Here is a 12,441-nt window from a genome sequence, read left to right as displayed (position 1 = left end):
TGGCAACAAAAAGTTTATGGTTCATCTAAAAGCTTGAAGTTCAAAAACAATGCAATTAACAATCCTATCTCCTAGATTAAAAACTGACATCTATAAAAACCATTCTGTAAAAATTCCTGAAGAACTTCAAGTTGACATCCACTGCTAGCTTGGCTGTTGGACTTTGGGTAGATTGCATTACACACTCTGGCTTCTTTAACATATTGGATGTATCCATTTGAAGAACCATGGGGACAGGGTATATAGTTATGGCTTGAGGCCACTTTCTCACAACTCCTTCACAGTATAGATAGTTTTCTTCCATTTCAGAAAATTAATTTTCTAAACATTATCAATGTCATGCATCATAAAACCATCTACTTTTAGAACCTTGTCATGATGATGGAGGGAGCCACAGACAATTAAAAAGATGCAAAGGAACCCAGGCTTAACTGGAGACATTTCAGAGGGCCTGCAGGCTAGTGGTATGTCATTTTCCAGCTATATCAAATTCCAGTGGACCAGCTATCCACTGAACACAAATGGAGGTTAAGTCATCAGCTCCTGGCTCTGAGCAATTGAAGGGCTTATCTACACGGGTAAGTTTTGCTGATGAAACTAATGTTGACATGAAAAAATAGACAAAAGCAAAGTCACCAAAGCAAGTCTACATTTGCTCCCTCTGTCAACAGATTGTGTCCATATTTGGGACACCATTGTCGACAGTGTGAGCAATGCACTGTGGGTATGTATCCCATGGTGCCTGGTGACATCATCTGTCACTAGGTGTTGTGGGAAGGCGGAAACAGAGTGCAGCGCATCATGGGACATGCAAAATGTCCCGTCATGCACCGCTTTGTGTCCCAGCCCTCCAATGGTTTCTGGCTTCCTTTTGTGCTGTTCTGGATTTCCTTCTGTGACATTTTAAAAACTGTCCAACTGTCAGTCTTTGTAGTGCGCGCCAGCGTCTGCAGTGAGAGAGGATGGATCCCGCACTTCTCTTCTATGTGCTGTTGACTGTTGTGAGGGCATTGTGCATGGCAGCAGAGTTACTCGCAAAGTTACAGAGGCTGAATCGCAAGCACCCAAGTGTGATATGGACAGCAGCAACGTATCAGTGCTTTGTGCATTCACAGAGCAGCTGCATACAGTAGACTGTTGCTTTTGGGATAGGGAAACAAACACTGATTGGTGGGATCGCATTGTCATGCAGGTGTGGGATGATGACCAGTGGGTACCGAACTTTAGGATGGGTAAAGCAACCTTCATGGAGCTATATGTTGAGCTGCCCCCGACCTGCAGCACAAGGACACTAGAATGAGAGCTGCCCTTTCGATAGAGAATTGTGTTGCAATCGCTGTGTGGAAGCTGGCGAATCAGTTGCAAATCAATTTGGAGTGGGGAAGTCCACTGTTAGGGCTGTATTACTGCAAGTGTGCAGGGCAATAAATTGCATCCTGCTGCAGAGGACTGTGACTCTGGGGAATGTGCATGAAATAGTGGATGGCTTTGCAGAGATGAGTTTCCCTAACCATGGCAGGGTGATTGATGGCACACACATTCCAGTTTTAGCGCCAGATCACCTTGCCTCAGAATACATCAGTAGAAAGGGATACTTTTCCATGGTGTTGCAGGCGTTTCTGGATCACCGGGGTCTGTTTCACAGACATCAATGCAGGCTGGTCTGGAAAGGTGCATGACGCACACATCTTCAGAAACAGTGGTCTGTACAGAAAGCTGCAGGTGGGGACTTTCTTTCCAGACCAGAAGATCACAGTGGGGGATTGGAAATGCCCATACTAATCCTGGGAGACCTGGTTTACCCCTTACAGCCCTGGCTCAGTGAAACCTTACACAGGGCACCTGGACATCAGCAAGGAGAGTTTTAACAACAGGCTGAGCAGGTGCTGGATGGTAGTTGAATGTGCCTTTGGCTGTTTGAAAGCTCGCTGGAGCTGTCTGTGGCAGGCTAGACCTTACCAAGGATAATATTCCCACAGTCATAGCCGCGTGCTGCACTTTGCATAATCTGTGTAAATCTAAGGGTGAAATGTTTGCTCAGGTATGGAGCGCTGAGGCAGAGCTCTTGGCTGCACCGTTTGAACAGCCGATGCTCGGGCTGTCAGAGGAGCCCAAAGGGCTGCTATTAAGATCAGAGAGGCTTTAAGGAACCACTTTGACAATGAGGGGCACTAACACGTCTGCTTTGGAGTTGCTTCTCTGGTGCATCCATGTACAATTTTGGGGCCCAATCTCCATGCAACAAAATGCTTTAGAAGCCTGTTCCCACAAGTGAATTGATTGCTATACGCTTTTTGAAGAACACGGAATAAAAACGCTGTACCATTAAATACCTTAGCCTTTATTTATTGTTAAAAAGGGTAAAACCTCACAACTGTGTGTAGCTCCAGCTATCATTGTTCAAGCTGTGAGAGGGAGTGGAGCGATGGGAAACTCAGGAGTCTGTGAAGTGAAAAGGAATGTGTGGGCATAGAGGGGGGTGGGATTGGCAAAGAATTGTACATATGCATGTGCTGCTGTGGAGGTCGATCACAGAAGTGCTCAGTCTGCAGCTGTATCAAAGACTAGAGCATTTCTGACTGATCCTCCATCACTTTTATCATCCGCTCTCTTGCTTGCCTAGCAAACGCTGCTTTGGCTTCCCAGTTCTCTTTGTGTTCCCTGATCTGTCTCTCATCACGCTGCAGCACCTCCCTGAACATGTCTTCTTTGCTGCATCTCTGCTTCTGCCTTATCTGCCGAAGCTGGTTGGCAGGGGTGCGTGGTGTGTTCCTCAAGGTCTTGGCTGCTGTGAGTAATGCACAGAAGAGGGATTGTTACATTCCAGCAAATGATTGAAACATTTGAGAAAAGGGCCTTTTGCAACTAGTAGCAATCAGTTTCTCACTGAGTAGGCAGGCACACAGCTCCGTGAACACCCAAATCATGGTGAGTGTCAGGAGTGGGGAGAAGGTGGTTGTGCGTATAGACAAAATGGTCGCAGTTTGCAGGGCAGCTTTGCAGGGAACTCATTCCAAATTTATCACACACTTTTTCACAGGTGGCCAACCTGCTTGCTGACATCTTACTGCTGAAGGTGAGGAGGGAAACCAGGGCACAGCTACTGAATGCTTGCGGCTTTCATCCCAGTCTATATGCAGCTCATCTGTGTGCCGCTTTGGTCACAGCTCCAGTGATTGCTAAATGGCATGGTACAGTTTCCTATAATGGGGGAACTAACAAGGCTGCAATCCCTTGGAATCTGCGGCAGAGGATTAACAAGTACCTCTTGGAAACTGTCCAGAGCCTCTCTCTGGAGGATTCTCTGCAGGTCTCGATGTCCATCAACACCCTACTTGGCCATGCAGATTAGTACAGGGCAATGTCCAGCTCACATAAAACACTACCTGCCTCCCACTTTTCGATTCCCTACACAAGCCACAGCAACTTACCCGGTGTCTCATCTGCTTCCTGCTCCCCATAGAGCACTTCTGGAGTGGAGAAAAGTTCCTGGCTGCCTGACCCACCGGGCGACCCCGTTGAGAGCTCCACATCCTCTTCCAGCTCCACTTCTTCATCCAGAATTTCAGCCTCCGGGTTACCCCCTTTTTCTGCTGCTTCTGAAGTATCCACGGGGCTATCAGTGATGGAGGTGGGGTCACCATCGAGGATAGCATTCAGCTCCTTATAGAAGTGGCAGGTTTTAGCTGCAACACCAAAGCGATGGTTTGCCTCCTGCGCCTTATGGTACACCAGTCTCAGCTCCTTTATGTTCACTCTGCACTGCTGCGTGCCCCGATCATAGCCCTTTTCGTAAAAGCCTCAAGAAATTTGCCCATATGTGTCCCGATTCCTATGGGTCAATCGCATTTGTGACTGAACAGACTCCTCTCCCCATATACTCATCAAATCTAACAGCTCAACGGTGGTCCAAGCGGGAGCGCGTTTGGTGCGATAGCCAGCCATGCTTACCTGGGAAGCCACCTGGGAAGCTCACATGGGAAGCCAGCAAGAAGGAAATGAGATTTAAAATTCCTGGGGCTTGCAAGGGGGGAGGGATGGGTTGGCTGCAAGACAGCAGAGTTCAAACCGCTGACCAGAGCGGCAGTATGTGAATTGTGGGACATTTTCTGGCGGCCAATAAAATTGTAAAAAAAAATGGCGTGGTGTGTACACTGCCTGTTTGTTGACAATAAAGGGAGGGGAAAAAACAAAAGTCTCTTGCAGGGGTGGAAGTTTTTTGTCGCCAAAACTGGGCATTTTTTTTACAAAGTCCCATTGCAGTGTGTACGCTTTCACTGTTTTGTCTCCAAAAGGCAGTTTTTGGTGACAAAACTTGCCAGTGTAGACAAGCCCTAAGGCTATTATCTATTTGTATTTCGTGCATCAATCTATTGAGAACATTCTTGTTATCTTTGATCAGAACAGAAATAATGTTGTAGTATCCAGGAGCTATGTTTCCCCTGTTGGAAACTCTACTTCATTCCTTACACTTTTTACAAAATCACTTAATGTTGTTCTTTTGTTGTCAGGAACCCTTGGATCCCATCCAAATATCAATGCACTAGTTTCAGGCTTCAGCTGCTTTAAAGTCAAAACCTGAATTGATATTTGACCATATGAGCAATTCTTTAGCAAAAATATTTTGGTGGAAGAACAGCTTATTTCTATATGGCCATTTAAAGTACCAACTCCAGAGAGGGGTATCAGAATAAAAGATCTCAGTGGAGCCTACAGTTGGAAAGGTAACAAATTATAGTTGTTCTGCAGAGAGTACCACGACATGTTTACCTAGTTGCCTGCCCTTACATGCTTCTCTTCACCTACCATTGTGGAAGACAAAATCTAAAGTATTTAAGTTGTGGTGAATAATACAGTTTTGAATAAATTAGTATACTGTGGTACACTTTTTTTTCCTACACACCCACATTTGTGCAAGATTTGTTAGATTGTAAAGGTAAATGTGTGCTCCTGGTATCTAAAAGGAAATATGTAAGAATATTTGAGGCTTCAAAGTTATGATGAATCTGATTTAGAGACTTTTTTCCCACAGTCTTGCTTCCCTGAAGAAGGCTTACCAGAGCCTCTACAGTGAGGCCAGATCTACATACATACCTATATCTAGACACTATAGACCTGTAACTACATTGCTCAGGGGTGTGAAAATCTACACCCTCTGAGTGATGTAGTTATACCAACCTAACCTCTGTGTAGACAGCGCTGTGTCAACGGGAAAGCATCTCCTGTTGACATAGCTAACAGCTCTTGTGGATTAACTACACCAATGGGAGACCCTCTCCCCCCTTGGCATAGGAGCGTCTTCACTAAAGTGCAGTGCAGCTGTGCTGCTGTAGCACTGTATGTGAAGACAAGCCCTCAGAGAACTGTGGGGTAGGATGATCAGGCAAGGGACCTCTACTCCTCTATATTGACAGATTTAGACATTTTGACTGCTTATCTCTAATGTTATGAAACCTGTAGTCACTGAATTTCCATTTTGTTTATTTAGCTTTAAGGCTTCCTTATGTCTCTTTCAATCTTTTCTCTCTTTAGCTAAGGGAACTGGAAATGCTGCTTCAGTCCCTGGAAAGCTAGTGTTTGGTTGGCCAGATGTTCTGCCCCCTTTTCATTTGCTACCCCTTGTGTTTGAATTTAGTAAGCTACTATGCTTCACATTTGGGGGGTGTCTCAGATCATTACTCATAAGGCATGAGACTGAGATTCATTACATTCAAATAAGAGGTGACAGGGAGCAACCAGAGCCAGCTCCACCCTTACTTTAATCTCTCATCTCCTGGCCTCATTCTACTTCAAGGTAACAGAATTTAATCTCTGCTGGAGGCTGGGCCCCCTGCCAGCCAGGACTTCAGATCCACAGATCAATGAGAACTATGCTTATTCTGCTACTTCTTGGAGAAGTTGGCGGCAGGGTATCTTCCCGTTCTTCTTCGAGTGATTGCTCATGTGTATTTCACAATCGGTGTGCGTGCTCGCCACATGCACCAGTGCAGGAAGTTTTCCCCTTAGCAGTACCCGTAGGGGAGCACCGCAGCGACCCCTGGAGTGGCGCCTCCATGGCACGGTATAAGGGGCGCTGTGTGCCCCCCCCCAGTTCCTTCTTGCCGCCAATGAAGGTGCGTCAAACTGCTCTGCTGCAGCTTTGCTGTAGCTCATCCCCAGAACTGCTTGTTTGTTCAGTGTTTGTACCTGTAGTTAGTTAGTTGTTTAGTTAGTTTAGTTTAGCTGGAGCTCCTGGGCCAGGGCATGCCCCATGCCCCAGGTTTTAAGTCATGCAACACTTGTAGGCGATCTATGCCAGTGTGATCCACACGCAGACTGTTTACGCTGTTTTGGGGAAACCCATCTCAGCGGTTGCTGCAAGATTTACAAATTGTTTAAGCCTTGGACCAAGAGAGAAAGGGACATTAGGCTCTGGGCTATTCTGATGGAGTTAGCGCTGAGCCCGGCCAGGGCCGGATTAACCTTTTGTGGGCCCGGCGCCAAACATATTTGTGGGCCCCCATGGGGGCAGTGGAGCATGGCGCGACGAAGTCAATCCCCAGAGCGAGGGGTGGGCCAGGGGCAATGGGGCATGGCATGGCAGGGGCAGCCCTGCTCTGCCCAGCCCAGTGCAAGGGCACTATTTATGAACTGGTAGTTGCCAGACGCACAGTGGCCCGCTGGCCCTGTGCTGCTAGCATGCCCTTCCCCTCGGGGGGCAGGCCCATGTCATACCACACAGCCCCCCCACCTCCCAACACCCCCACCCGACTACCTATGGCCAGAGCCCCCCTGGACCCACTATGCCCAGCACCCCCCCAGGACCACCCACAAATGCCCAGTACCCTGCACACCACCACCCTTGCCCAGTGCCCCCCTGCCCACAGCCCCACCACAACTGCCCAGCACCCTCCACAGAACCCCCATTCCCTAGTGCCCCAACACACACAAATCTTCCCCGCCCCTCACAGCCCAGCACCCCCCAGACTCGCCACAGATCCCCTCCCCCAAGCCCTGCCTCTTGGCCACACTCACAGGCCCTGCTGGGAGGCAACTGTCTGCCACGCTGAGCAGGCAGTGCAGCCAGGGCTGGTCCCAGGGCTGGGAATCGCTCCAGCCCCTCAGGAGTGGCATGATCAGCCAAGCCAGGGCTTGCCCCAGCCAGGGTCCCTCAAGACTAGGGTGACCAGATGTCCCGATTTTATAGGGAGAATCCCAATATTTGGGGCTTTCTCTTATATAGGCACCTATTACATCCCCTGTCCTGGTTTTTCACACTTGCTATCTGATCACCCTACTCAAGACGCATTTGCCTGGAGGGGCCCAGCCAAGCCCCTCACACTGTCCCCCCCATAACTGGCTGAGACTGGCCAGGCTTCTGCACCAGTCCCAGGTGGCTCAGCTCCGGGAAGACGGGGTGGGCCCACAGTTGGTGGGAAGCAGAAACTGCCAGGAGTCGGAGGTGCGTTGGGGTCTGGCCAGAGGGCTGAGAGGAACAGGGGGTGGGGCCAGGGAGCGGAGAGGAACCCTTGGCTGGCCAGCAGGCAGGCCGAGAGGAGCAAGTGGTGGGGGGGGGGGCAGCCAGCAGGATCTCGGGGTGCAGTGCAAATGGAGTAGGCCAGTGCACCGTCTGAGCATGGGCCTGGCTCCATGGAGCCACTGGAGCCATTGTAAACCCTGCACTGACCCTGGCTCCAGGGCATCGTTCCGAGTCAGCACTGGGCACCATGCTGTTGGTGCACGGCGACCCTTGGGTGCCATTGACTATTCGGCACCACTCCCCGTCCACAGGACACGCCAAGAAGGCTAGGAAGAGGCCTTCTTCGCCATGGCACCAGAGTAAACCTGGGACAGAGGCTAGACCCATGTCCTCGATCCCCACCAGCCTCTAGGCCTCTGACTCAAGTTGAGCAGAGTAACCCAGCTCATTCAGAGCAGGCCTTCCCAGATGTCCAGATGCCCTCCATACCGGAGGCCCTGCAAGCGGCCCAGGATGTTATGTCTATGCCGGTACCAGGAGCACCGCCAATCTCGGTCTTGCGCTCCAGAAGCAAGCCGCCACTGGGATCTCTGCAGTCACCCCCGGCTCGGTACCGGTCTCGGTTGTGGGAATGTTCCCAATGCCGTTTGTCGCGCAGTGACCGTTAAGGGCAAAGTCCACGTGGATCACTCTCGACGCCCACCAGACTGTCTGGTTGGGTTCCGTCCGATCAGGACTCTCGGCACTGCTCCACCTTGAGGAGCAAAACACCGGCAGGACTGAGGCAGATGACACCAAAGATCCTCGCCCAGGAGGCGCTATCACAGCTGGTCGCGGCATGAACGTCAACATCATTCCCATTTGTCCCCACTCCAGGACCCCTCTTAGGCACCGCCGCCCTGGGTGTCGATCGCCAGCATCTCGCCATCACAGAGCAGCTATTACTGACGGTACTGGTCCTCCATGTTGGGTTCACGGTCCTGTGGTCAGCACCACTCCTGGCGTCACCGCTCCTCCCAGACCAGGGAGAGCAGCAGGTCATATGTCAGCCTGGCCTCCCTTTGTAATTGTCCATCGATGGGCCAGGCCAGACACGCTGAACAAATGGCTTCGCCGGTTCCACAGCAGGTGCAGTGGCACCAGGCCCTGTAGCCACCCCAAGGGTACCAGTGAGCACCATGGCCCCCGAAGTAGCCCCTGGTGGGGGCTCGCTCGGTGGCCAGAGCCTCAGAAGGACAGTCTCCCTCTCCAGACCCCTGAGGAAGGAGTCAGTGGGACATACATCCTCGGCACTGTGCCCAGAGACCAACCAGGTGGTGGACCCTCCGGTACCAGTAGACATGCAAAGCACCGCACCGGCCTCCGCACCTTCCCCGGATGAGGTGATTACGGCCCCTCCTCCTTCCGTCCTGCAGGAGGATTTTAGGGCCCACCAAGAACTCTTAAAAAGGGTGGCATCAGGCCTCCACCTCCAAGCAGAGGAGATGGAGGAGCCCTCGGACTCCCTGTTTAATGTGCTGTCCTCCTCGGCACCAGGCAGGGTGGCCTTGCCTCTCCACGAAGGGGTGGCAAAAATTTCAAATGCCCTGTGGCAAACCCTGGCTTCACTGGCCCCCATCTCTAATAGAGCGGAACACAAGTATTTTGTGCCCGCCCTGGGGCATGAATATTTATACACCCACCCTGCTCCCAACTCCCTGGTGGCCAAGTTGGTCAACCACAGGGAATGGCAGTGTCAACCAGACCCTACCTCGAAAAATAAAGATTCAAGGAGGCTGGACTCATTTGGAAGGAAAATTTATTCGTCCTCGAGCTTCCAGTTATGGGTGGCAAACCACCAGGCTCTCCTGGGCCAGTATGAGTTCAATCTGTGGGGCTCCTTGCCCAAGTTTGAGGACTCCCTCCAGGAGCACGACAGGAAGGAGTTCAAAGCGCTGGTGGAGGAGGGTTCAGCGGCTGCCAGGACAACCCTGCTGGCAGCTGTGGATGCAGCAGACATGGCCGCGTGGTCCATGGCCTCCAAGGTGTCCATGAGGCTGGCGTTGTGGCTCCTGCTTTCTCGGCTGTCCAGCAAGGCGCAGACCTCCCTGCAGGACCTCCCATTTGATGGCAAAGCTCTGTTTGCGGAAAAATGGATACAAAGCTGCATGGCCTGAAAGACTCCCACACAACCCTCCAGACTCTGGGTCTCTATGTTCCGGCTCCGGCTAAACCTAAGTTCAAGACGCAGCAGACTCCTGCTCAGGCCAACCATTCAAACTACGAGACTGCTTATTAGAAGTCACGGGACTATAAGAGGCGCCCACAGAGGCAGTCTCTGCCTGCCCCCGAGCCTGGGTCCTCCAAGGGCAAGCAGGCGGGGAAAAGGCAGTTTTGACGGGACGCCCGGGGGTGCCCTGCCAGTTCTCATCAGGGATCCACCCTAAATAAAGCTTCCCTTCTCCAATTGGTTGTGTGCTTTCCTCCTGGATTGGTCGTGGATGACCTTGGACCGACATCATATCCTGGGGCTACACCCTCCAGTTTACCTCCACCCCGCCCAACTACTCTCTGCCCCCATCCTTCCTTGGGGAGCCCTCACATGAGGCTCTGCTCAAGCAGGAGGTGGGGCGACTCCTGGACCTAGGAGTGGTGGAAGTGGTACCGGGGGAGTTCAAAGGCAAGCGGTACTACTCCTGCTATTTCCTTATCCCGAAGGCCAAAGCGGGGCTCAGGCCCATCTTGGACCTGCAAGGCCTGAACCAGTACATGATGAAGCTCAAGTTCCACGTGAGTTCCCTGGCCTCCATCATCCTCTCCCTGGATCCTGGGGACTGGTATGCCACCCCCGATCTGCAGGACGCGTACTTCTACATTCATATATTTGAGGGGCACAGATGCTTCCTCCGTTTCACGGTGGGACAGGAACACTACTAATTTACAGTCCTCCCGTTTGGCCTGTCCACTGCCTCCAGGAATTCACAAAATGTACGTCAGTGGTGGCGGCCTACCTCAGATGCTGCGGGGGTCCAGATCTTCCCCTATCTGGATGACTGGTTGGTCAAGGGCAGCTCCCGGTTGCAGGTGCGGGAACATGTGCACCACTTTGGACCTGTTGGTAAACAACACCAAGTCCGTGTTAGTCCCGGTACAATGCATAGAGTTTATCAGGGCGGCCTGGATGCCTCGTTGGCCAGAGTGTCCCTCCCACCGGACAGGTTCAAGACCCTGAAGGGGCTCATCGACACGGTCATGAGATTTCCAGTGACAACAGCCAGTGTGTGCCTCCAGCTCCTGGGTCACATGTCAGTGTGCATGTATGTGGTCTGTCACACCAGACTCTGGATGAGGACCCTTCTGCTCTGGTTGGCCTCAGAGTTTTCCCAGGCCAGGGACAGGATGGACAAAGTCCTCACGGTGCCCGAGTCAGTGATTGCCTCCTTGAGATGGTGCTCCTCCCCGGGAATATGCTCTAAGGGGTCCCGTCGCTGGAACTGGTGTCCGACGCATTGGAGCTGGGATGTGGGGCCCATGTGGTGACATTCAGACCCAAGGTCTGTAGTTGGCTCAGGATTTGACCCTTCTATTGTCTATTTCACATCCCGCCCTCCTTCCCCTCTGTCAGAGTTGTTTGCAAGAAGGAACTGAGGGTGGGGGGAGCGTGCAGCACTCCTTATACCGCGCCATGGAGGCACCACTCCAGGTGTTGCTAGGGGCGCTCCCCTACGGGTACTACTAGGGGAAAAACTTCCAGCACCGGTGCACTTGGCGAGCACGCATATCTATTGTGGAATAAACAAGAGCAACACATCTCGAAGAACACCAGTTACGGAAAAGGTTACTGTTTTTTCCTGAAGTGAGCTGTAGCTCACGAAAGCTTATGCTCTAATAAATTTGTTAGTCTCTAAGGTGCCACAAGTACTCCTTTTCTTTTTGTTTTTTCCTGGGGGTTCTAGAGAAATTTCTCTGTAGCCCAATCCAAGCCTAACTGCACTTTTTCTTCTGGTTGATCTGAGGATGTTGGTTTTGAGCTCTTAGTTCAGCAGAGGAGGATGTGTGTGTGATTAGTCCTTGTGCTTTCAGTTGTATAAATTGCTTGTTTATACCTTAATTTTTTGCTTCAGGAGTGGTAGGGAACACTGTTTCTCAAGTTATTCATTGTCTGCTTCACCACTCCCTCTTTGTTTATCTCTCACTTGTCTTCATGCCTTCTTCCATACCACACCTTATGCCTGGAACTCCCTTCTGTCCCAGCTTTGCATGGTGCAACTTGCAAGATGGGTGCTATGATTGTATGCTTATGGGGGCAGGAACCATGACTTATTCTGTTTTGTACAGTAACAAGCATGTTGTTGGTGATGGTTAACAACACAATATGTGATTCTCCCCCGCCGCCCATTGTTTCTGATTTTATTGCTTCTTTTGAATGACTGTTGAAACAGAATGCTCCAGCAGTTTTATCTTAGGTATGCAGATAGGGCCCTCTTATTTGTTTTCAAATCTGTTTCCCTAGTTTAGGAATTTGGCAGCCTCAGTGTTCCTTTTGTGGTTAGCAGAGATAGAGTGTTTGTTTAGCTGTGTATAATAACAATCTGAAACCAAAGACTCTATAATTTGGACACTTCTAAGGTGCCTATCATATTGGTACCTAAGCATCACCAACTTTTTTTGCAGCCAGCAGACCAAATTCAGAGATGCATCCTGGTTATGTGCCACTTGAGGCATATTGCGCATATGCTAATAAGAAGAGTAGGTTTTAACTTCTCACAGTGAGAACCTTTACTACTTAATTCACCTTAACCATAAAGTGCAAGTGTTTTTCGGAGCTGTAGTGCTCGTCATAGCAAATAAAAGGATAAAGGCAGCTAACCCTTTAAAACAGGTGTGCTGCTCTATATCCAGGCACCAGTCTCTTCTTTTCTGCCCTGATTTACACCCCTGGTTGCCACATACTGCTCAGTGGCATTGTACTGGGTATAACTCAGCTCGCAATTTCAACAATG

The sequence above is a fragment of the Dermochelys coriacea genome, chromosome 4 (genome assembly GCF_009764565.3).
Source record: "Dermochelys coriacea isolate rDerCor1 chromosome 4, rDerCor1.pri.v4, whole genome shotgun sequence".
Taxonomy (NCBI): Eukaryota; Metazoa; Chordata; order Testudines; family Dermochelyidae; genus Dermochelys; species Dermochelys coriacea.
This window is presented reverse-complemented; position numbering follows the sequence as displayed.